Raw genomic sequence first — 22,876 nt, 5'->3', positions numbered from 1 at the left:
GCTTTGGCCAATGGAATGTGACACACAATATCTGTGTGCAGAAGTTTTAAAAAACTTTGTATGGTTCATTCATAGTGCTCTTTTCCCTGAGCCGTGAGACCTGCATCTCAGGTTGCAGAAAACATGTGGAGCAGAGGTACAGAGCCTTAACTTTGCTGCAGCAACAAATAAAGTGAGTGAGAAATGGACCTCCATAAGACACTGAAAAGTTGGGGAATGTTTGTTACTGTAGCCTTACCTAGCCAAAGCTGACTGATGTACCTTGTCAGCATTCAACACCATGTTAAGGAATAATTTTCCCCAGGGACTTGCCATGGATAAGGGTCATATAGCTGTAGAGCTTGCTGGAGAGTATGTTGGTTTTCATACGTTGATATGAAGGCCATGGATGGTCCACCCTTTCTAAACATAACAAATGATGGATGTGTCAGAAACCTGTAAGAGAATGTATCCAAACCATGGAAGGATCACAGATGCTTTGCAAGAAAAAAAAAAAAGAGGTTTAAGGCTCAAATAAGCTTGGAAACACTGGATTCGATGAAGTTAAACAGGTTTCTTTCCAGCAAGATTTCTCAGAGCCTTTAATCTGCTAACATGCATTGTGAAACTCCAAGAAAAGAGGGTATACATAAATTCACTGTTTTCCAAAATTGTTTGATCATAGAGCGTTTCATGGGCTTAACACTCTGCAAAAAAGTTGGCAAATGTTGCCTCTGGTGGCGGCAGAATTTTGCATATTTCTCTTGTATTTCCCATCTCTTCTAACCATCTTTTACACTGCTTGTCTTCTTCTCCTCATTTGTCTTCTCTCCTCTTCTCCCACCTGTTCTTCTACCTCTACCTGCTCTTCCACATCCTCTCATTATTCTACCTTTGCTTCCAATTTCTCCTTCTCTTTTCCTCCCTCTTTTCTTTATTCTCACCTCTCCTCCCTCTCCTATTGTTCCCTCCTCCCCTCTGTTCACTCTCCTCATCCCTTTTCTCTTGATCTCTTTGGCTTTTCAAGAAGCCAGTGAGTTTTCTTGGACTGGAAAACCCAAGGGGATGTCCTGCCTGATTGACAGGTGTCATTCTTGAACAGGAAAGCCAGTGATGGTGCTGCCTGCTCTTCCCAGGTGTGGTGCCAATTTTAGAGTGATGGGCTTTAACATCGCATCAGCCTCCTTAAGGGCCGATCCTTTGTTCTGGATTCAGACAAAGCAGCACAGTCGGCCTTAAAAGAAAAAAAAAGGCTGTTTCATTTTATATTGGAAAAATACAATGTGACATCTGGAGAATAAATTGTTCAGTCAGCCAGAAATACGCCTTGTAAAAATTGCTTAGGTTTCTGTAACAAGATTATTTACTGCGAGTGTTCACCTATAATACAGCACACTTTTGAAATGGACCTTTTATGAAACACATCAAGAACTGTAGAAATGTATTCAGTGCATTAATCTACAACACTGCACACTTTACCACACTTTTAGAGCAGATTTCAAAACTCAGACCATCTAATGAGATAGAAAAAAGTTATTCTCGTCCTGTATTCATTCCAGTCATGTTCTACACCAAGCCCTTGGGATATTTAACATAATGCAATAGGTTTTTCAACATACACACACCCACACACACACTCACACACACTGTCACACACAGTCTCATGCACAAACAAAATATATGACTGTTCAGATGAGTATTCAGTTTAGAATGCACCAGGCCCATATTTCAACAGCCCACGTGCAAGGCAAATACTGGCTATTTCAGATACCAGAACTTTATAAATATTTAAAGAACTTGATTTAATCCAAATGAGAGATCGCTCAGGTGCTGTCAGTTACTTACATAACTCCTTCTTTTCTGATCAGGAGGTGACAGTTTGGATAGCGATCTCCTGGCAATTTGAGGATCTGACTCCGTTGGAGTCTGGCAGCTGGGATCAGGCCTGAGGTAGCTGAAGCAGGTGGATTGTGGAGAAGTGGGTCAGGTGGGGGAGGCAGAGAACAGACTCCGGCTTTTCTGACCTTGACTCTTTTTTATGTATTCCGATGACAGCAATAAATTCTTCTAGTTGGGCAGCTCAGGAATAGGTGATTCAAGCCCTTCTACCTCAAGGTCAACACGACTGCCCCTTTGGTTCAGTGGATATCAGCTCTAGAAGATAGAGAACAGAGACCCTGCAAACTGGTCCTCCACCAATCCAATGAGAGGCCCAGACTCTCCACAAAATTCTATTTGGCCTCTTGACCTTAATGTTGTTGCTGGGAGAGCTAACCTGAAGGAAAGAAGCTAGCACAGAAATTCAGGAGAGAAGAAATAGAACCTTCCCTAAATTCTCTCTCCAGTGTCAAAGATTGACTAATTTCTCTGCTACCACTTCCCATCCTCTAGTCATCACCACACTACAAAAGTTGCATTATACTCAAGGTAGGGCTAGTGGCAATTGTGCATCCTCTGCACCTTGGAGGATGGAGTGCTGGGGATAGCTTGCCCAGCCCTGCTTCCTGAGGATCTCTCTCTCTCTCTCTGTCTGAAACAGGGTCTCCCTCTGTCACCCAGGCCGGAGTGCAGTGACATGATCATAGCTGCAGCCTCAATCTCCTGGGCTCAACTGATCCTCCAAACTCAGCCTCCTAAGTAGCTGAGACTACAGGTATGTGCCACTAAGCCTGTCAAAAAAAATTTTTTTTTTGGTAGAGACAGGGTCTTGCTGTGTTGCCCATGCTGGTCCTGACCTCCTGGCCTCAGGCAATCCTCAGCCCTGAAGATCTCTTCTCTTCTTTAATTTATTAATTTTTATTTTAATAGTTTTGGGGGTTACAGGTGGTTTTTGGTTACATAATTAAGTTCTTCAGTGCTGATTTCTGAGATTTTAGGGCACCCATCTCCTGAGCAGTGTACACTGTATCCAATATGTAGTCTTTTATCCCTCAACTCCCTTCCCCCCTGAGTCCCCAAAATACATTATGACATTCTTATACCTTTGCATCTTTATAAATTAGCTCCCAATTATAAGTGAGAACATATGATATTTGATTTTCCTTTTCTGAGTTATTTCACTTAGAATAATGGCCTCCAACTTCATCCAAGTTTCTGAGAAAGATATTATTTCTTTCCTTTTTATCACTATATAGACGACATTTTCTTTATCCACTTGTTGGTTGATGGGCATTTAGGTTGGTTCCATATCTTGGCAATTGAGAATTGCGCTGCTATAAACATGCAAGTGCATGTGTCTTTTTCATGTAATGACTTACTTTCCTTTGGGTAGATACCCAGTAGTAGGAGTGCTGGATCAAGTGGTAATTCTACTTTTGGTTCTTTAAGAAATCTCCATACTGTTTTCCTTAGTGGTAGCACTAGTTTATATTCCAGAATAAAAGTGTTCTGAGAGCCTCTTCTTAATGGACTTCAGCATTTTCCATTTTTGTTTCTCTGAGTCTCATACTCTGGGAAACTACCAGCATCCTTGAGAAACTTTCTTCTTCTCGTTGCTTCCATTCCTTTCATGGAAATGTTGTCTTCACTCTTTGCGGTCCAACTCAAGACACTTGTCCTCCTTCAAACCTTCCATGACCCTCTGACTCCCCCTAATTTTTCATTTTTCTGCTTTTTTGAGACAGGATCTTGCTCACTGTGTTGCCAAAGCTGGAGTGCAGTGGTGTTTTCGATCATAGCTCACTGCAGCCTTGACCTCCCTCAAGTGATCCTTCCACCTAAGCCTCCCGAGTAGCTGGGATTACCGGTACACAATCATGGCTGGCTAATTTTTATTTTTCATAGAGATCAGGTTCACCCTGTACTGTGCAGGCTTATCTTGAGCTGCTGGGTGCAAGTGATCCTGCAGCCTTGACCAACCGAAGTGCTGGTATCACAGGAATGAGCCACCACAACTGGTCTTCATTATTGATCCTCTCATGTAATCTACTGGACTGTGCAGTCTAGAAATCCGTCAGACATAGCCTTGCCTTATTTTTTACAGCATGTCTTCTCCTGTAGGTTAAGCTGAGGCATAGGGATAGAAAGACAAGTGCACCAAGAAGAATCAAACTAGGATTCTAATTTTCCCTCCCTCACCATTCTTATTCATCATGTGAACCTTGGTCAAGCACCTTAACCATTCTGAGCCTCAATTTTCTCACCTATCAAAAAAAGGCATTTCTTATATTGCTTGTCTCATCAAATAGTTATTAGTATTAAGTGAACTAATTGAGTGAAAACATTTCACAAACTGAAAATTTTGGAATGTGTACGAGTATCAAAAATACTTAGCTGCTTGTCTTACATTTGCTTTTATTTCCCCCACAAGCTAGAAAATGGTTGAACACAGAGTAGGAAATCAACAAATATTTGTTAATTAGAATGTCTGTTCGTTCTTCATGCTCCAAGTCACCCTTCACCGGTTCTGGCTTCTGGAAGGTCTGCTAAGATACACAGAGCAAGCCCTAATCAGGATGAAAAAGATTTAATGACTGCATCTATACTTTTCACAAAGATTCAGAGAGGTGGGTTTAGGTTTTCCTTTACAATTTTCTAAGAGCCTAAGTTGAAAGCTTCATTATGGAAGATTCTCTGGAAAGATTCTGGGTGGGGCTGAAAATTAAAACTTTAACAAAAACTCTGAGATGATCTTTTCCCTTCTTTCAGGAACAGAGAATACTAATAAATTAGGACCACCATTTGATAAGCCAGATGTCACTGAGTTATTTCCTGTAAGATTGTGACATGTCTGTACTACAGGAAAGTGAGGAACATCTAAAATTTTGGGGAGAGCCTGTCTCAGTCTGTTTTGCATTGCTATAACAGAATATGAGACTGGGGAATTTATGAAGAACAGAAATTTATTGGCTTACAGTTCTGCAGGCTGGGAAGTTCAAGATCAAGGTGCTGGCATCTTGTAAGGGCCTTCTTGTTTTGTCATAACCTAGCAGAAGGCATCACATGGGCTCAAGAGAAGTGGGAGGAGGCTGAACTCATCCTTCTGTAAGGAACCACCTCCTCCAATAATGGCATTAATCCATTCATGAGAGCAGAGCCCTTATGACCTAATCACCTCTTAAAGGTCTCACCTCCGAACACTTCTGCATTGAGGATCAAATTTCCAACACAGAAACTTCGGGGACACATTCAAACCATAGCAGAGCCCATTTGATTAAAAATTCAGTTGACTTACTCCTTGGTTTTGTATTTCTCCACAAATGACCCCTCCTTTGTGTTCTGAACAAAGCAATGGATTTCACTGTGGACAACCCTATGTTCCTTCACTGCAGTGGTGGCTTGGGAGAGGAGTTTGTTTAAAAGGCCTTAACACTGGCCCTGAGGCTCAGAGCCACTCACATGCTTGAAGATTTCATCTTTAGGCAGATGCTGAAATGTGTGTTGTGCCTGTATATGGTTTGGCTATTAAGATTGGGAGTAAAGGCAGGTGTATCTTTTCAGTCAATCTCACCTGATAGTTCTAGAATCTCCAGCTCATTGTGATGTAAAAGAAATAAGGTGCAGGCTGGTCCAGAGAAAAGAGATAGCATCAGGATTGCCAGGCCCCATGGGAGATCCTGGGTTCTGCACCCTGGCTGAAGCAGCTGTTTCCCCTTGTTCCCATGAACTGACACATCTCTAAACATAAACTAATGTGGGGGAAACTGCAGGCTCCAAACTGAAGCCCCATTCATAGAATTCACTCCATTTTCCTTCAAATGATGTCAGAAGGGGGCTGAGAAAATCATATCTCAACATGAGCCACATACATTGGCGAAAATTTCCCCTAAAATTTTTTTTTAAAGGCATTCATTGAAATGATTGTAGTTTTAAGGTTTTGTAATAATAACTATGGGAGAAATAGAAACAAGTAAGATGTGATCCTTTTCTCAAATGACTCACCATCTGCAGGCGGAGACAGCTGTACAAATTCAATTATGGCTCTAGACTAACTGTTGTAAGTGTAGTAATATATGTTCAAGTGAAGTTCACTCAAAGAGCAGGGAGGAAGGGATATGTGAGGGCTGAGGGGTCTAAGAAAGCTTTTTGGAGGAGGAAGACAATCTAATGAGGGCTATCCATGGTGATGAAACCAATAGCTTCAGCCATTACATTTTAGCCATGGCTTCAGCACCAGATTGATCAATGAGGCATTTGAGGAGTATCTGGCAAGCCAGGTTGGAGAAAATGTCCTAGAAATGGGGTGTGTTCATGCTCTTTGGAAAAGAGAGGGGCAGGCACAGTGGCTCATGCCTGTAATCCCAGCACCGTGGGAGGCCAAGTCAAGAGGATTGCTTGAGCCCAGAAGTTTGAGACCAGCCTGGGCAACAAAGTGAGACTCTGTCTCTATCAAAAAAAAAAAAAAAAAGAAAAATAATTAAAAAGTAGTGTGGCATGGTGGTGCATGCCTGTAGCTATTTAGGAGGCTGAGCTGGGAAGATTTCTTGAGCCCAGGAGGTTGAGGCTGCAGTGAGCTGTGTTCATACCACTGCACTCCAGCCTGGATAACAGAATGAGACTCCGTCTCAAAAGAAAACAAAAGGCAGGTGACTTGTTTCAGCAATATTAGTACTTGAGACTTTTTCTCCTCTCCTCCTCCGTATCTTCTTAGTCTTTATGATTCCTGGTGGCAACTAGCAGGTGGGGACTCTGATTTAGGTACTGTCAAAACTATCTGGGTTTCAAGTAACAGAAGCCAACTTAAGAAAGCTCAAGCAAAAAAATATAGATTTACTAAGATATGAATGTCTCATGGAACCCAAGGTGAGGAATATATTTGAGTCTGAGAAAGAAATTGCTCTCAAAAACTGGGAAAGCAGCTAAGAGTCCAGGCAGTGCTCCCACTCATCTCTGCTTCTCTCTGAGCATCTATGACTCTTCTCTTTACACAGCACTTCTTTCTGCTTCTTAGTCTATATGAAAATATGACTGTTCCAGAGTTTCTAAGCTTTTACCATGTCCTTCAAAATCTCCCATTCACAGAGACTATGTGGTTATCTCTGAGTTCCTATTTTATTCACATTTCTGGTAAAGAGAATCTGTTTAAACTAACTTAAGCCATGTGTCTTGTCTCTCTCTGGTCCAGTACATTTTGCTTGTAGTGTGGCTGTCAAGATCCTATCCTTGTGGGTGGAAATGTTGTTCTTAAAACATAAAAGGATTGCTCAAAGCCTGGCCAGATCACCCCCTGCCACCCTCAGCTCTCAAAAGAGTATGCCATCTACCCCATCCCAAGCTCCTGTTCTGCAGGTGAATCACAAATCATCAGTTTAGGGAAAGCTCAGTTATAGGAAGAAATAAAAAGAAAAAAAGAATACTGCTGATTTGGGATGCCATCCTTTAAGAAAACAGTGATATAAGCCTTCTCTTTTTCATAAACTCAAGCTTTCACCACATTGACGTTTTGTTTCTGGTTGTTCCTGCTGTGCATAAAAGGCTATTTTGCTTGATCTCAATAACTTCGTTTTCTACCAGTCTTATTATCCTGCCTCACAGATGTGTATATGATGCTTCTGAACAAGGCAGGTTCAGGAAGGCCCTAGTAAGTCCAAACTCTTGGTATTATACACAAGGCCATTTAAACTCTGACTCCTGGCTACTTCTTCTGCCTGAACTATTACCACACTTGATCTTGCAATGAATGTTCCGGGCATTTATAACTGCTTTTAATCCCTGAAACTGCATGGTGTTTGTGACTCCATGCCTCTGAACATCCTGTTTCCCCTTTCTGAAGCTTCCTTCCCATCTGAACCTCTTTCCCATTAACTCCTACTCACCTGTTAGAACCTGGCTTACATATACCACCCCCTACCTCACTTCCAGAAAGCCCTCCCTGCGAATGAGACTTTCTTTTCTGTCTGTCTTCTGTACTAAAATGAGATGATGAAGTGGCTTAACACAAAGTAGCACTCTGAGGCTAGATACCTCATTGCACAGCACCACCTTCCATTCCTCTTTTTATTTACTCACACATTATTCATATATGCTAGACAACACTCTGAGCTCCCTTAGGGTATCTCTGTTCTGTTTATCTTCATATTTGTTCCTCTGCAAACACACACCTTTGTGCAAGAAAGTGTTATAGCTTGGAGATTAAGCACGAGACCTCTCATGCCAGATGAACATGCTGGGGTTCAAATCTCAGCTTGTCCAATCCTTAGCTGTAACCCTGGGCAAGTTATCCTACCCTCTACATCCCAGTTTCCACGACTATAAAATGATTATAATCATAAGACTTGCCTGTAAGTGTTCTAATGTGGTGATTTAGCGAGGTAATGCATGTAATATAGTAAGCCTCAACAAATGTTGGGTACTATCCGAAAGTCTTCTGAGCAGGATTTCTCTTTTACTTGATGACTTAGAAGACACTCTATTTCAACAACCAAAAATGTCTTGTGCATCTTGGGGGCCTTTACTAAAGACACTGATAAAGTATTGTTCAGTAGATGGGCCAAAGCGCTGGTTGCCAGAAGGTTCTGATTAATTAGAGAGTCTTTCTCTTACTACATTTTTTAAACCTTTGATTCCATTGCCCTTTTCCTAGACGGGGAAGAAATGGAAATCCACACAACTTTGATTTTGCATCTGGGGATCTCCTTCGACCACCATGAGACTGTTGGATGGAATGTACACCCAGAGGTCGGATGTCCCACTCCCTGCTTGCCAGTCAAACCTCTGCCCAGTTCACCCCAGAAAAATGCTCATCTCGGAACAATAGAGGAGCTTTTGCAAAGTTCTAGAACTCTCAGTTTTCCAAGCAGAACTCAGGACGGAGGGGAATAACCTATTATTCTGAAAGAGGAAACAGAGATTAGGAAAGGAAATCTGCCCTGCTCAACACACACCTATGATTATGAGCTATAGGAATTTTGGATTTGTAAAAAAAAAATACACCTATTTTCTAAGTCTGTGGTGACAGCTCTTCTTCCCAGATCTTATTGAGGGCTGTTCTCTAGGTATCCCTACATCCTAAAAGGTACAAGGACTGAAGGCTTGCAGCTCCCCTGCCTCCCTTCTCATCCACCTTCTCTTGCTTTCTCTCTAGCCCCTCAGGCACTTGCTCCTTGTTTCTTCTATTTTTTCATCTAAGTTCTCTCTGCATTTCTTCCCTCTGTGTCTCCTCTCCCCAGCCCTCCCTTTTCCTCTTTCCTTCTTCCTACCTCCCTCTCCCTCAGTTATTCAAGAGGCATGTTCATTCCTGGTCATATTCTATTCTCAACTCTAGGAGATGAGATGCATTTTCAGCTCCACAAAACCAACCCCCAGGGCAGTGTTCATCATGCGTGAGCACAGCTTTTGTGGGCAGGCACATGCCCGGAGGGATGCTGGCACTGGAACACAGCAGAGCAGCCTCTTCCCTCCTCTGTAGAATTCGGACAATGTTGCTCCATCCAGAAAAGCCTGCATTTCCAGAGGTACCACTTTCAGCCCCAGCCAAGCGACTCTTTGAGCTCTTTATTTGGAAATCATGTCTTGTTGGATTCTCCAACAGTCTGTCTTGAAAGAAAGAAAAATAAAAAAAGAAAGAAAGACAAAAAAGAGAGAAAGAGGGTGAGAAAGAGAGAGAGAAAGAGAAAGAGAGAAAGAAAAGAAAGAAGAAAGAAAGAAGAAGAAAGAAAGACCTGATTGCCACCTATTGATTACTGCCCACGAAACACAATAGATGTCTAACATGAGGCAAATAACAATTTTAAATCTGCTGCCACTTTTCTAAATATTAGCATTAGGATTAAACAGAAATTTCTCCTGCCAAAAAAAAAAAAAAAAAAAAAAAAAGACTAAGTTTAGGACAAAAGGGAGTTGATTCTGACATTCATTATAGTATTTTAAAAAATATTTCAATTTGGAGAAGATGAAATAGGGGATGACTGATGACTGGGTACAGAAGAGGTTTTTTTTTTGTTGTTGTTGTTTGTTTTTTTGGTTTTTTTTTGTGAAAGGGGGTTTGGTCTGAAGCTGTGCATGTCAGAGAATTTACCCAGGGGCATGGCAAACCTGCGACAGAGTCAATTTAGTTACAAGATCAAAATCTCTTGACTCACAGGAGACAGTGTTAAAAAGTTGGGAACAGCTACCGATCTGTTAAAATCATGCTTTTGCAGCAAAATCAGATTCTGAATTGCTTTACAGGCTCTCCATTTATAAAGCCCCTTTCAAGTTGGCAGTTTTTGGTCCAAGCAGTCAGGATGTTTAGGAAGCCGTTGAACCAAGGCATTGACTTCCCACAGCCCTCCTCCTCTATCTCCACCCCAACTCCCAGCCCCTACCTAGGTCAGGTTCAACTGCTTAAAAGACAAAAGGAAAAAGTAAAGGCCCAGGCAAGAACTGATTTTCTGGTGCTCATAGAATGACAGGTTGCAGAACTAATGCCCAGTGCTCCCTTGTTAATATTAATAACAAACAAGTTAACAATAGCTAATGAACACTTACTACGTGCCAGATATTGTACCAAATATTTACAGACAAGGGTGGGCAAACTATGGCCCATGGGCCAAGTCTAATACACTGCTTCTTTTTGTGCAGCCGGCATGCTCAGAATTGTTTTGACATATTTTTAAATAATTTTTAAAAATTCAGAAAAAGAATATTTTATGACTCATAAAAATTACATGAAAATCGAATCACAATGTCCATAAGTAAAGTTTCATTGGAACACAGTTATGTTCATTCATCCATTCAATGAACTGTGTTCATCTCTACCTATTATTTATGGCTGCTTGTGGGCTATGAAGGCAGGGTTAAGCTGTCGTAGCAGAAATCGTATGACCCACAAAGCCTAAAATATTTACTGTCTGGACCTTTACAGAAAAAGTTTGCCAGTCCCTATTTATGTACAACACCTTATTCTTACAAATGCCTTGGAAAGTAGGGACTATGATTATCCCCATTGCTGCAGGTGGAGAGGAAATGGGGGCCAGAGAAGTCACTGTGCCTTAAGTACTTCTCTTAATTTCCTCCTTGAAAAGTCTCTTTTAATGAGACTATTTTAAAAGGAAGCCCTTCTTTAGGTGCTAGGAAGTAGTGAAAAGTGACTGGAAAAAGTCAAAATCCACAAGAGTTTCAGTCTACAGTGAAAGTCTATGGTAACTACAACTAATGTAAATCTTCAAAGTCATAAACACTTTTTGATTTATTTAACAAGCATATATATAGAACTTAGTATGTGGCAGGTATTATTCTCAGTGCTTGGCAAATATTAACTAATTTCATTCTCTCAGCATCCCTATGAAATAAATCCTATTACTACTTCCATTTTATAGACGGGGAAACAGGCACAGAGGTGTTTGTAGGTAACTAGCAGTCACACAACTAGTCAGTGGAGAGACAGGATTTGCACTTGGTTGAACTTGGTTGGAATGCCAGTGCTCTGCACCAATGTGATATGCTGTTTCCTCCTCTCAACCTATCACTGGATCATTACAGCAATCCTGGGAGCAGAAGGCTGCTCATTATTCCCACTTAACCGGTATGGAAACTGAGGACCTATGAGGTAAATGACAGGCCCAGCAATGAACACCTATTTAATTGCAAAGCCATCCCCTGCTTACTTCACTCCACACCACTTTCTTCTTGCTGTTTGCCTTTAAGCCACTCTGACTTTCTTTCAGTTTATTGCACCTGAGATTTCTTCTGCCTGGAGCACTTCCCCTTCACTTTTCATGTGCTTAGTTCCTTTTCAACTCTCATATTAGACAGTCTTACTAAAAATAGGTCCTGCTTTCTCAACAAATAGATTTTCAAATAGCAGTGTTTCTTTCTCTTGCATGCAGAAGTGTGGGTTAAAGGCTGTTAGGCAGCTACACGGTCACGAAGGACCAGGCTCTTTCTTCAACATGACTTCTGACTTGAAGTCCAGAAATGTTGCTGTAGCTCCTGCCATCACATCTGACTTCCAACCAATTAGAAGGAAGAAAAGAAAGTAGAACAACCCTCTACTTTTACTCATATCCTATTGGCTAGGATTTAGTCAGATGACCACACCTATCTGCAAAAGAGTCTAAGGGAATCTAATCTTTTTTTTTGTTTGTTTTGTTTTTGAAGGCTTATGTCAGCTAAAAAGTAGAGTTCTGGTGGTGAATGAGAAAGGGAGGATGGGCACTATATGGCAACTCTCATAGAACTTTGTGTTTTTCCTTTATCACACTTCTCCAATTGTAATTAGATCTTTATTTGTGTGGTTATTACTCAATGTCTTTCTCTCTCACTGGACCAAAACTATGACCTTCTGACTCATTTCTGCTGTGTCCCCAACACTTAGCAGAGAGCCTGGCACATTGCATCTGATCAGTAAGTATTTTTAAAATGGCTGCTGTATTAATCAAGGTTTTCCAGAGAGACAGAACCAATAGGAATGGATGAATGGATGGATGGATGGATAGATAGATAAGTAGATAGATAGATAGATGGTAGATAGATAGATAGATGATAGATAAATTATAGATTAGATAATAAATAATAGATGAATCGATAGATGTACAGATAGATGAATAGATAGATGGATAGACAAATGAACAGATAAATAGATGGATGGATGGGTATATAGATGAATAGATAGATAATCAGATAGTAGGTTAGACAGGCAGACACAGAGATAGATGGATGATAGATAGATAGATAGATAGGTAGATGAATAGATAGATAAATAGATGGATAGGTTAGACAGACAGAGAGATGATAGATAGATGTATAGATAGATGTATAGATAGATGATAGATAGATAGATAGATAGATAGATAGAGATATAGATGTGGCTATAGAGATACAGCTAGAGATAGACATAGATATGTGAGAGGGGACTTATTAGGGGAATTGGCTCACATGATTATGGAGGCTGAGAAGACTCACCATAGGTCATCTGGAGAACCAGGGGAGCTAGTGCCAGCTCCAGAATCCAAAGGCCAGAGAATCTGAAGCTCTGATGTCCAAGGACAGGAGTAGAAGGGTATTCTGGCTCCAGAAGAGAGAGAGCATTCACTTTTCCTCTGCTTTTTTATTCTGTCCAGGCCCTCAGCTCATTAGATGGTACCCACTCACATAGGATGAGGGTGGATCTTCCTTACTCAGTCCACTGATTCAAATGTGTCACTTCTGGAAACACCCCCACAGACACACCCAGAAATAATGCTTTACCAGCTATCTGGGTATAACTTAATCCAGTCAAATTGAGACCTAAAATTAACAATCACAGATGACAAGCAGAGTTTGGATGCCAGACAGTTATCCTATTTCCCCAGCTTTAAGCCAGGGTATAGGCAAAGATCACCTTATCCTTGTGAAACTGCAAGGTAAGAGAATTCCAGGCAGAGTATAAAGGTGAACACTCCTTTCCTGAACCCCTGGGTAAAGTTGTTTCATCTGGTTAGTAATTGCCCACTTGGCGGGAGAGACATCCAATAAGAATGTGATGCTTGCCTGTACAGGTCCACAGCAGTGGCCTAACTTGGTAGCAAGGGGGCTGGTTTCCTGTGTGTAACCCTCTGCCCAAGTCATGCTTGGCAATTTCATTTCGTGATCCCCAGACAATAGGGAGTGTAACTGTAAGTCCATTATATGGGCACAATTAGCACCAATCCTCCTACTTTTGAATAAGATCTCTGCTAGCCAAGGTCATTTTTCTAGCTTTCCCATAGAGGAATACCCTTTAGAGCCAAACATAATTTTCATTTTGCAGAATGTTAATTAGAGGTATCATTTGTCAACGGCCCTCTATGTGCCTGGAACATCCAGTTCCTGGAACATACATGATCTCAGAGCCCTCAACAGCTATGAGAGATTGCCAGTGTAGCCAGTGGAAGAAACAAGGTTATCTTTTCACCAAATCATTTCTTTTTTTCTCTTGGGCTCTCAGGAAGGGTATATTTTTAAGATATTCCTTTTGATGGGAGGATGAAGGTGTGTGTGACAAGATCTGATCAGTGGAATGTGGGTAGGAATGACATTTGCTACCTCCAGACCTGGCTTTTTCTTTTTCTCCATCTTCCCCTTCCATGGCATGGAGGCCATGGGTGAAGATGGTCAGGCTGTAATATGGAAGAAGCCTATACCCTTTGTATGTACCTCCCTGGGTCTCTATGCATGAGACATCTCAAATGCACCTCTTCAGATTCTCAAGGTCTCACTTGGACAATGCTCCAGCCACTGCTATGGTTGCCGGCTCTCCATGAGAATTCAGTCATGCAACTCTTATATGTACACCAAGGGCTTCAGTGGTGTTGGAGAACATATGGATGACAGACATGGGGACGAGTGGGAAAGCCTCATTGGGGTAAAGTTTTGATCCATGGGGATGGAAGCCAATGGGATAAATGTTTCACCCTTATCCTACAAGACATATAGTCTTATGGCCCATCTTATGATTTTTTTTTGAGTCCGCAGGACCACACAGCCCACTGCCCTCAGTGGCAGACAATGCAACAAGGCATCCTTGTGCTTACTTTTCCTCTACCTGCTATACTCTCCTTGCTTTCACTGTTGTTCCCTGATACCATACTTCCTAACAAAGCACTTCCACATAAGTCTTTGCCTCTTCTCACTGTGGGACCCAGTTTAAGACACACTACCGGGTAGAAAGCTCTCTGGTAGAACCACCCAACCAGGAACATAAATACTGAATTTTGTGTGAGTGAGAAATTAATTTTGATTGTATTAAACTATTGAAATTTGGGGTTTGTTTGTCACAGCAGTTAATGCTAATTACCCTAATAGATGGATCTCCTTTTACAGATAAGAGAGCTGAGTTCAAAGAATTGAAATAACTTTTGCATAGTCACACAGTTATGTTGGAGCAGAGAGTTCAAATCAAGGTCTGCTAGCTTGTAGTGATTTGTGGTAAATCACAATTTTCATGATCCATTTACAAAATGGTAATCTTTTGGAGGATGATTTCTTCATCTTTCTATCTCCCTCCTTCCAACTCCATCTCATTCAAAGGCTCACGCGTGTATTTGCTTAGCTGAGCTGAGTCCAGAAAGTACTTGTATAAACAACCTTCCCTTTTCCATCAACGAATGTCCATTGATATACTTGGCTGCTTTTTAAAAAAATAGGTTGGGTAGGGGGAAAAACTTCCTTTGAGGATTACAGAAATAAGTGAGTGTGACTTTGAAGGGGTCTTAGTTCCTAATTTTCCATATTAGGATTGTTCGGACAAACAATCATTATTTATTACATAATAAAAATGTTTTTTATTTGACGCATTCAGAAAAATAGCAAAAAGAAAGAAAACTAATCTATAATATCGGGGGTTAAATGAATTATTCAAAATGAGAAGGAAAGAATTGCCTCTCCACTCCTTACAAACTCCAGCACTATCAGATTCACCTTCCAAAGAAAAGCATTGTTAAAAGTATGGAGCAAAGTTATTCCTCTATCTATCTATCTACCTCCTATTAGCCCATCTATTTATCTATCTATTCACATATACAATTTTGAACAATTTGTTCAACTACATGCATTTGAGAACAATATTTGGATGTTACTCAAAATGGCTAAATCTTTTCTCTTAATTCTATATCATTAAAATGTTTCAATTACCATATATTCATTAATGTATTCAACAAATATTTAGTGATCACTGTCTGTGTGTCTGGTGTTTTTTTAGTGGTGAACAAGACAAAGCTTCTACCCTAGTGAATCATACAATAAAGATTTATATAAGATGTAATATTTCATCGTATAGATGTACCAGATTTTACTTAACCAATTCCCCAAAGATGGGCATTCTAAATTGTTTCAATTTTATTTACTGTTACAAAAAATACTGTAATGAGAACACTTGCATATTTATCTTTACATACTCACGCTATTATTTTTGTAGAGTAGAATCCCAGAAATAGAATTATTAGGTCACGTGCAACATTTTAATAGATACTGGTAAATTACCCTCCACAATATTGTACCCATGTTTTAATACAGTATGAATCTGCTCTCTTCTCCCTACTCTTTCCTGCACTTAATGTTATCAATGTTGGCTTTTGTTTTTTGGCCCATCTCTTTAGTGAAAATAATATCTTTTTTTGTACATTTATTTAATATTAGTGAAACTGAGCACCATTTGACATGTTTGTTGCTAAAGCTGTTTCTTCTGTAAGTGGCTGCCGATAGCATCTGTCCCTGTGTCTATCTGTTTATTTTTTCTTATGAATAAATATCGAGCTCCTACCATTGTGAACGTGACAGGTATATTCCCTCATGGAGCTTCCAATCCAGCTGGGAAGACAGACTTGACCAATGGTAAAAAGACCCAGGACGCATCCTATGAACATGTGGTATCAGGTTCTATGGGAGCACATAACAGTCTTGGATGAAAGTGAGCAGGAAAGGCTTCTTGGTAAAGGAGATGTTTCACAGTAGGAGGAATTGGCCCCGTGGAGGTAGAGACCGGAATTAAATTACAGGATGAAGAAGCACTAAGCAGGAAGGCGATTAGGAGTCTCTGGTTTGGCTTTATTACTTTACATATTTATGTAAATGTAATTGCTTGTATCCACCGACTTATGAGAAACAGGAGATATTAGGATTATAATAGCAATTGTTACTTAATAATAATAGTAACTAACATTTTTGAATATTTGGTTTATTCTGAATAATCTTATGAGCAATTTACATGTATTCTCATTTAATCCCTTCTCCATCTCTTGCACTAGCTGCTCATTTTTTGTTTTGTTTTTTTGTTTTTTTTGAGACAGAGTCTCCCTCTGTCGCCCAGACTGGAGTGCAGTGGCGTGATCTCGGCTGACTACAAACTCCGCCTTCCGGGTTCACGACATTCTCCTGCCCCAGCCTCCAGAGTAGCTGGGACTACAGGCGCCCGCCACTGCGCACAGCTTATTTTCTGTATTTTTAGTAGAGACGGGGTTTCACTGTGGTCTCGATCTCCTGACCTCGTGATCCGCCCGCCTCGGCCTCCCAAAGTGCTGGGATTATAGGCGTGAGCCACCGCGCCCAGCCACTAGCTGCTCTTTTATTAGTCCCATTTAACTGATCAGGAAGTTGAGGCACAGCTAGGAAGTAGTGGGGCCTATTCTTTGCAGTTGTATAGCAAGAATTCCCTGCAGTTAGAAAATTTCTATTTATGCTATATTCTCCTTGGCGTCCACTTTAAAATGTGGGCCTTCAGTATGCTTCCATCACATAATTGCTGAGTGATATTGAGACCATTACTCTGAGCTTTAGATTCTTCTTCTGTAAAATAAATTTAGTGATACTTAACATTGATAGATGACTTTCTGCATGGGTCAGGGGAAGCTGAGTTATACTTCAGTTGAAAAAAAAGCTTCTAGCAACAAAGTGTTATTTATTTCTCACTCATGTTACATATTGACTGGGCTGGGAGCTCTGTTCCATGTCTCCTTTCTCCAGGACTCCCTGCCTCCTTGCTCCAGCATGGCACACACGTATAGAATCTCTGCAGCAGAGGCAGGGGCCGCTTGCTTCCGTTCAGCAGTGTTACATGCTCTTCCTCTTTCATTGGCCAAGGCAAGTCACGTGGTCATAGCTGAGCTTCAGCAGGCAGAGAATTGCAGTCCTGTCCTGGACAGGAAAGAAGAGAAACAGAACTGTTTATGAACTACCATAATCCACGTGCCAGTTTCTGTTCTACGTGCTTTACTGTAACAATCTACTTACTTGCCAACAATCCTGTGTAGTAACTGTGATTGCTATCCCCATTTTAAAGATGAAATATCTGAACTCCCGTGTTCTCTGAAGCCCTGTTCACAAGAGCCAAGATATGGAATCAACCTAAGTGCCTATCAGTGGATGAATGGACAAAGAAAATGTTACATATAAACACAGTGGAATACTATTCGGCCATAAAAAAGAAAGAACTGTCGTTTGCAGCAAGATGGATGGAACTAGAGGTCATTGTGTTAAGTGAAATAAGAAAGGCAAAGAAAGACAAATACCATATTTGTTAGAGAGTAGAGTGATGGTTATCAGAGGCATAGAAGGGTAGTGTGGAGGGTGGATGAGAAGTTGGTTAATGAATACAAACATACAGTTAAATAGAAGGAATAAGTTCTAGTATTATAGTATTAATATACTGCATATTACTAATATAATATAGTATGTCTAATATTCTATAGAACAGCAGAGAAATTATAGTTAATAATAATTTAGTGCATATTTCAAAGTAGCCAGAAGAGAAAAATTGTACTGTTTCCAACACAAACAAATGATAAATGTTTGAGGTAATGGATATCCCTGTCCTGATTTGATCATTCTGGATTGTATACAGGTATGAAAGTATCACGTGTACCCCGAAAATATGTACAGCTATTATATATCATTTTTTAAGATGAGGAAATTGAGGGAAATAAAGATTGAGTCACTTGCCCAAGATCACTTGGCTAGAAAGCAATAGATCGTTTCTACCCAAGACACAGTCTCCAGATCCCATGCTCTTAAACCACCCACTGTATTTACCTTATAGGGTTATTGTGAGAATAATAGATTAGACGGGACTTGGAAAGTGTAACTTACCATAAGGGAGCATTAGCATTATTGTTGTTGTTGTTGCTGGTCCTTCGGTGCGCTGGTCTCAGGAAGTCCTCAGGTGAGGAGATTGATTTGACTCAGCCTCTCCAGTGGCCATCTCCTGCCACACTCTGCCAGAATGACACAGGTTTTTGAAAGAGGTGTCACTGCTTTTGCCATGAGTGATTCCCACACAAACAATCCTTTTCCAGTCCAGGTCCCATTCACCTAAAAATCATAGGCAAGTGCGGTGATTAGAATGAATCAACATCAGGCGCCGAAGGGCTGGCTCTGTGAATAAGTCATGTAGCACAATGTAAAGTGGGATAACACGTTGTAAATTAATGTTGTTAAAATGAATACTTGATAGTAATCCCAAGGAAGGCTATTTACCATCCGCACTTGAAGCGACAAGAGCTGTGTGGAAGCCAAAGCAATTTGCATTGCACAGAAACACTCAGGTTTGCTGCTGCTGATGAATTATCAAACACTTTGGCTTCTTTCCATGTGCAGTGCTGTTTAATGTTTACCTAAAAAGCAATGGGGCAGGAATGCACTCTGTGTGCCTTGGGAATGACGAGTGACAGAGGTCAGTGGGATGAACAAAACAAAGGAAATCTATTTTAGTAGCTACCACCTTCTCTGGGCTATCACAGCTGGCTTTCATTCACTCTTGAATTGTGGATGGACCATTCCATCCTGGAGCTGGGTGAACAGAAGCACTGTCAAGACATAGGCAGTCACCTGTTCTTTCTGTCCAAGCTCACTTTCCTGGTCTGGGTCTTCTGATGTCCTGCCTCCATTTTTTAGATGTTGGGATTTCTATATGCTTCATCAGAGAGCTGATGAATGGCACTGTCCATCAGTGCAAGCCTTGGTCAAAAATTATCTTTGTCTCTTTTAAAAAATATTCACCCCAGGATCCTCAAGCTTACCTTGAATATTTTGAGTGCCACATGAAAATAACACCCACTGTTTTTGACCTCCTCTCCTTCATGAAAAGTCAACATTACCCCGTACAATAGCTTCAGAATTCTGCTGCTTATGTGCATGGTTTATTTATATGATAGGCCCAGGAGACAACCAAAAGAAGGAGAAAGAAAAACTTAAAGAGTCCTGATGAGTTTACCCACAGTTCCACTCCATGTGAGGCTGAGAAGGGGAATAGGAACTTAGTTTCCACAGGGCATGGCGCTTGCCTCCAAGCTAACTACTTAGTCAGGAACCAGACCCAAGAATCCACAATCATTCCAGTGTTAGAAGGAGAACTTTATGTGTTGAACTCACTGAGCTTCTTCCTATGGGATTCTGAAAACCACAACTTGCTTTTTATTTTAAGAGGTAGAAACTGTACTCTACTGTAATGGGAGAGTCCAATAATAAATTAACATAATTTAAGCCCATTCTTTTATACTTAACTTTTAGCAGATTTTGCACCTTCTGGGAGTTGTAACAGGAAGAATAAATGATTCCTCTTCCTGATACTCCTTCTTCCTCCCTGCCACCACTAAAAAGCAAAATCTTGTGGTCTAGAATAGGGCATCCCATTGTTTGATTTTTATTTCATTGAGACTAGGGTTTCTCAAACTTGAGTTATATAGAGACCGTTTTGAGAGGAAAATAATTACCGTAGATCCCAATGAGTATATAAAAGACTTTTATTAAAATGTGAATATATAAACATAGAGTCAGATAGAAACTGTTTGTGCTTATTGTTTTAGTCAATTATGAAACCAAAACAAATTAGAAATCAATACAAACATCACTACAGATCTAATAAAATTCAAGTTAACAATATTAAATAAATATCATGAATCATCTTGTCTGGCTGAAACGGAATCTTCTCTTTAAACGTGACTGTTGTACTTTGGGCTTTGTTGCAAGTTCTCTTGGGGTAGGAGACCTAGACCATTGTGTATGAACAATGCTCTCATCTCTCTTCTCTAGTTCTCATCACTTGGCATGAATTGATCATTTCCTATGAGTTTTTGCACTGGATCTTTCTCTGTTCTTTTCTGCAGGTAACACAGGTAGTAGTATTAGGAGCCTACAGGATGGCAAATTACAAAAGCAAAGTCTTTTCTGAAATCATATGGCTGAACTCAATGAGAAGGTGGCCATGCCAATAATCCACAACATGCTTCCATTGATTTATTCTTGCTTGTCGCTGAAATTTCATGTGACAATGAAAATTTATTTCGGAGAGAATGTGTGTGGACCCTAAGGGGCTGTGGACTCTAGTTTGGGTGCAGTGTTCTAGATGTATTCTCTTAATGACCTTCTTATTTCCCCACCAGTCATCTTCCTTTGTCCCATATACCATCAGAGCATGGTCAGTTTAAAGGATCCTGTTGGACAACCAGGAGACTCAGGCTCTGGTTTTGGTTGAAGCCTTAACTACTCTCTGACTGCAGTAAAGCCTCCTCTTAGGTCTCTACCAGTCCAAGAAAAGCCATCATTATCTCTTGCCCCAACTGGAATGGCCTCCCAACTTGCCAACCTGCTTCCATTCTTCGCCCCCTCCCCCATCCATTTTTCACCCTAGAGCAGAGGGCAATCTTCTTAAATTGTGCATTAATCATGTCACTTTCTTGTTTTACAACTCTCCACTGAAGTTCCAATTTTATTTACAATAAAATCCATGACCTACTATACTGTAGGTCCATTTTTCACAGCCCCCACCCCTCTATTTTCACCCTACAGCAGAGGGTAATCTTAAATTATAAATTAGTCATGTCACTTCCTTGTTTAATAACCTTCCATTGAGGTTCCAGTTTTACTTACAATAAAATCTGTGACCTACCAAGCTGTATGGGATCCAGTCCCACCTATCTCTCCAGCTCCATCCCCCACCTCACTTCTTCACATTCTCCGTGCCCAGTCCTAGAGTTTCATTTCAATTCTTCAAATTGCCCAACTCTTTGAATGAGGTTTTTGAACGGGCTTTTTGCTCTCCCTGAAACACTCTCCATTTCTACCAGTCAGCTCGTTTCTCCTTGGTTTCTAATAATCCTTTAGAGCTTATTTTAATTCCTACCTTTTCAGATCAGGCTCCTCTGATTACCCTACCTTGGTTAAATTTACCCTCAAACCTTGCTCTCTGTATCCATATTTTGTTGAACTCCATCATGCCACAATTTAGTTGTGTGATGTGGGCATACATTCCTCTTTGCATCTGTCTTCCTCCACTAGAATGTCAGCTCCTTGAGGGCAGCAACATTGTCTGCTCTTTTATCATGGTTTCTCCCTGCACCTAAGACAGTGCAGGCATGGAGACTCTATTGAATTATTGAATTAATATTTGTGAAGGAATGGAAGCCACTGGGCTCATTTCCTGGGCTTAATTTTCCTTAACTATAAAGTGGAGCTAATAACATCTGCTTTATTTAACCTCCTTTATTTAATGCAGAAAAGCCAGTTTTGTTGTCAGGCCCTGTGCTTGGTTGGTACCAGGGATACAGAGTGTATTGACAAAAGTTCAAGGGGTCTTGAAGACAGTCAAGTGCTGGAGGTTTGGTATCAATAGCCAGGCAGAAGGTGTGGGGAGTCAGGCTGACTACCTGGAGAGCTCCACCCCTTGGGCACTAATAGTGCAATGCCCCAGGAGCCTTCTCTTTCCTGCCAGGGATGGTCTGGCTGCCTTTGACTCAGAATGGAGTGCATTTTATGTGTATTCGCTGAAGGATCATGGTCAGGTACTTAGAAGCTCTAAGTCTTTCTACCATCTTTGCACTTCATCTCTTGTTTAACATAGCTTCTTCCTACTTTTATGCGGGAGATCCTGATGGAGTGAGTTTAGCTTGGTTCATCAGTTCATTCATTCAGTGCACACATGATGAGCACCTTCTATGTGTCAAGCACTAGGATTGTGAATTTTGCTTCTGCTACCACTGAGACAACACAGCTCTGGCCCTAACATTGGGGCTCGGTGTGCTAGTTGCTTTTTTGAAGTCCATCTTCCTTATAGAACTCTGTGGCATCATAACCATGTGGTGAGCTGGAGTGGAATTTAGGAACTCAGCCTTCTTACCTCCTTCTACAGGAACAGTGTGACATTGGGTGGGTTTCTTAACCTCTCTAAATCAAGGATTTCCTAACATGTAAAACAGGACTATAAATTCCTGCTCCACCTACTTCTTTGGGTTCTTTTCAGACTTGAGATAATGAGCACGAAGGAGCTTAAAAGAAGCATAGAGCAAAATGAAAATATAATTAAATCAATGACTGTAAAATGCCAAGAGAGGTAAAGATAAGGAAACTAATGCTGATTACATATTTACTGTGCGCTTGAGGCTTTGCTAGATGCTTCATGTGCAATACTCAAACTGTCATGAAAAGCCATTTTCCCTGGAGAGAAAACTGGGACCAAGAATGCCAGGTCACTTTTTCAAGACTGTGCAGCCAGTAAGCAATGAGGTTGGCTTTCCAACCAGATCTGGGTGAC

The 22,876-nt window shown here is 40.8% G+C and overlaps 2 long non-coding RNA genes across 4 annotated transcripts; both read right to left on the bottom strand.

Moving 5' to 3' along the window:
- Nucleotides 1-559: 559 nt before the first annotated feature.
- LOC129016068 (uncharacterized) lies at nucleotides 560-5,384 on the bottom strand. Of its 2 annotated transcripts, none has more exons than XR_008494714.1 (3): nucleotides 5,153-5,383; nucleotides 1,825-2,133; nucleotides 560-1,213 (listed from the first exon to the last, which is right to left on the bottom strand). It is a non-coding gene; the product is annotated as an uncharacterized LOC129016068 (long non-coding RNA). The 2 variants fall into 2 exon arrangements; XR_008494713.1 differs by having other exon boundaries at nucleotides 682-1,213; nucleotides 1,825-3,984; nucleotides 4,833-5,384.
- A 10,996-nt stretch (nucleotides 5,385-16,380) lies between these two features.
- Nucleotides 16,381-21,691, bottom strand: LOC129015774 (uncharacterized). 2 transcript variants are annotated; one of them, XR_008494659.1, is made up of 3 exons: nucleotides 21,236-21,691; nucleotides 18,439-18,660; nucleotides 16,381-17,487 (listed from the first exon to the last, which is right to left on the bottom strand). It is a non-coding gene; the product is annotated as an uncharacterized LOC129015774 (long non-coding RNA). The 2 variants fall into 2 exon arrangements; XR_008494660.1 differs by having other exon boundaries at nucleotides 18,439-18,563.
- Between the last annotated feature and the right edge of the window lie 1,185 nt (nucleotides 21,692-22,876).

This window comes from Pongo pygmaeus, chromosome 18 (assembly GCF_028885625.2).
Source record: "Pongo pygmaeus isolate AG05252 chromosome 18, NHGRI_mPonPyg2-v2.0_pri, whole genome shotgun sequence".
NCBI lineage: Eukaryota > Metazoa > Chordata > Mammalia > Primates > Hominidae > Pongo > Pongo pygmaeus.
The sequence above is the reverse complement of the archived record's forward strand: the minus strand, read 5'-3'. Positions and strand labels throughout refer to the sequence as shown.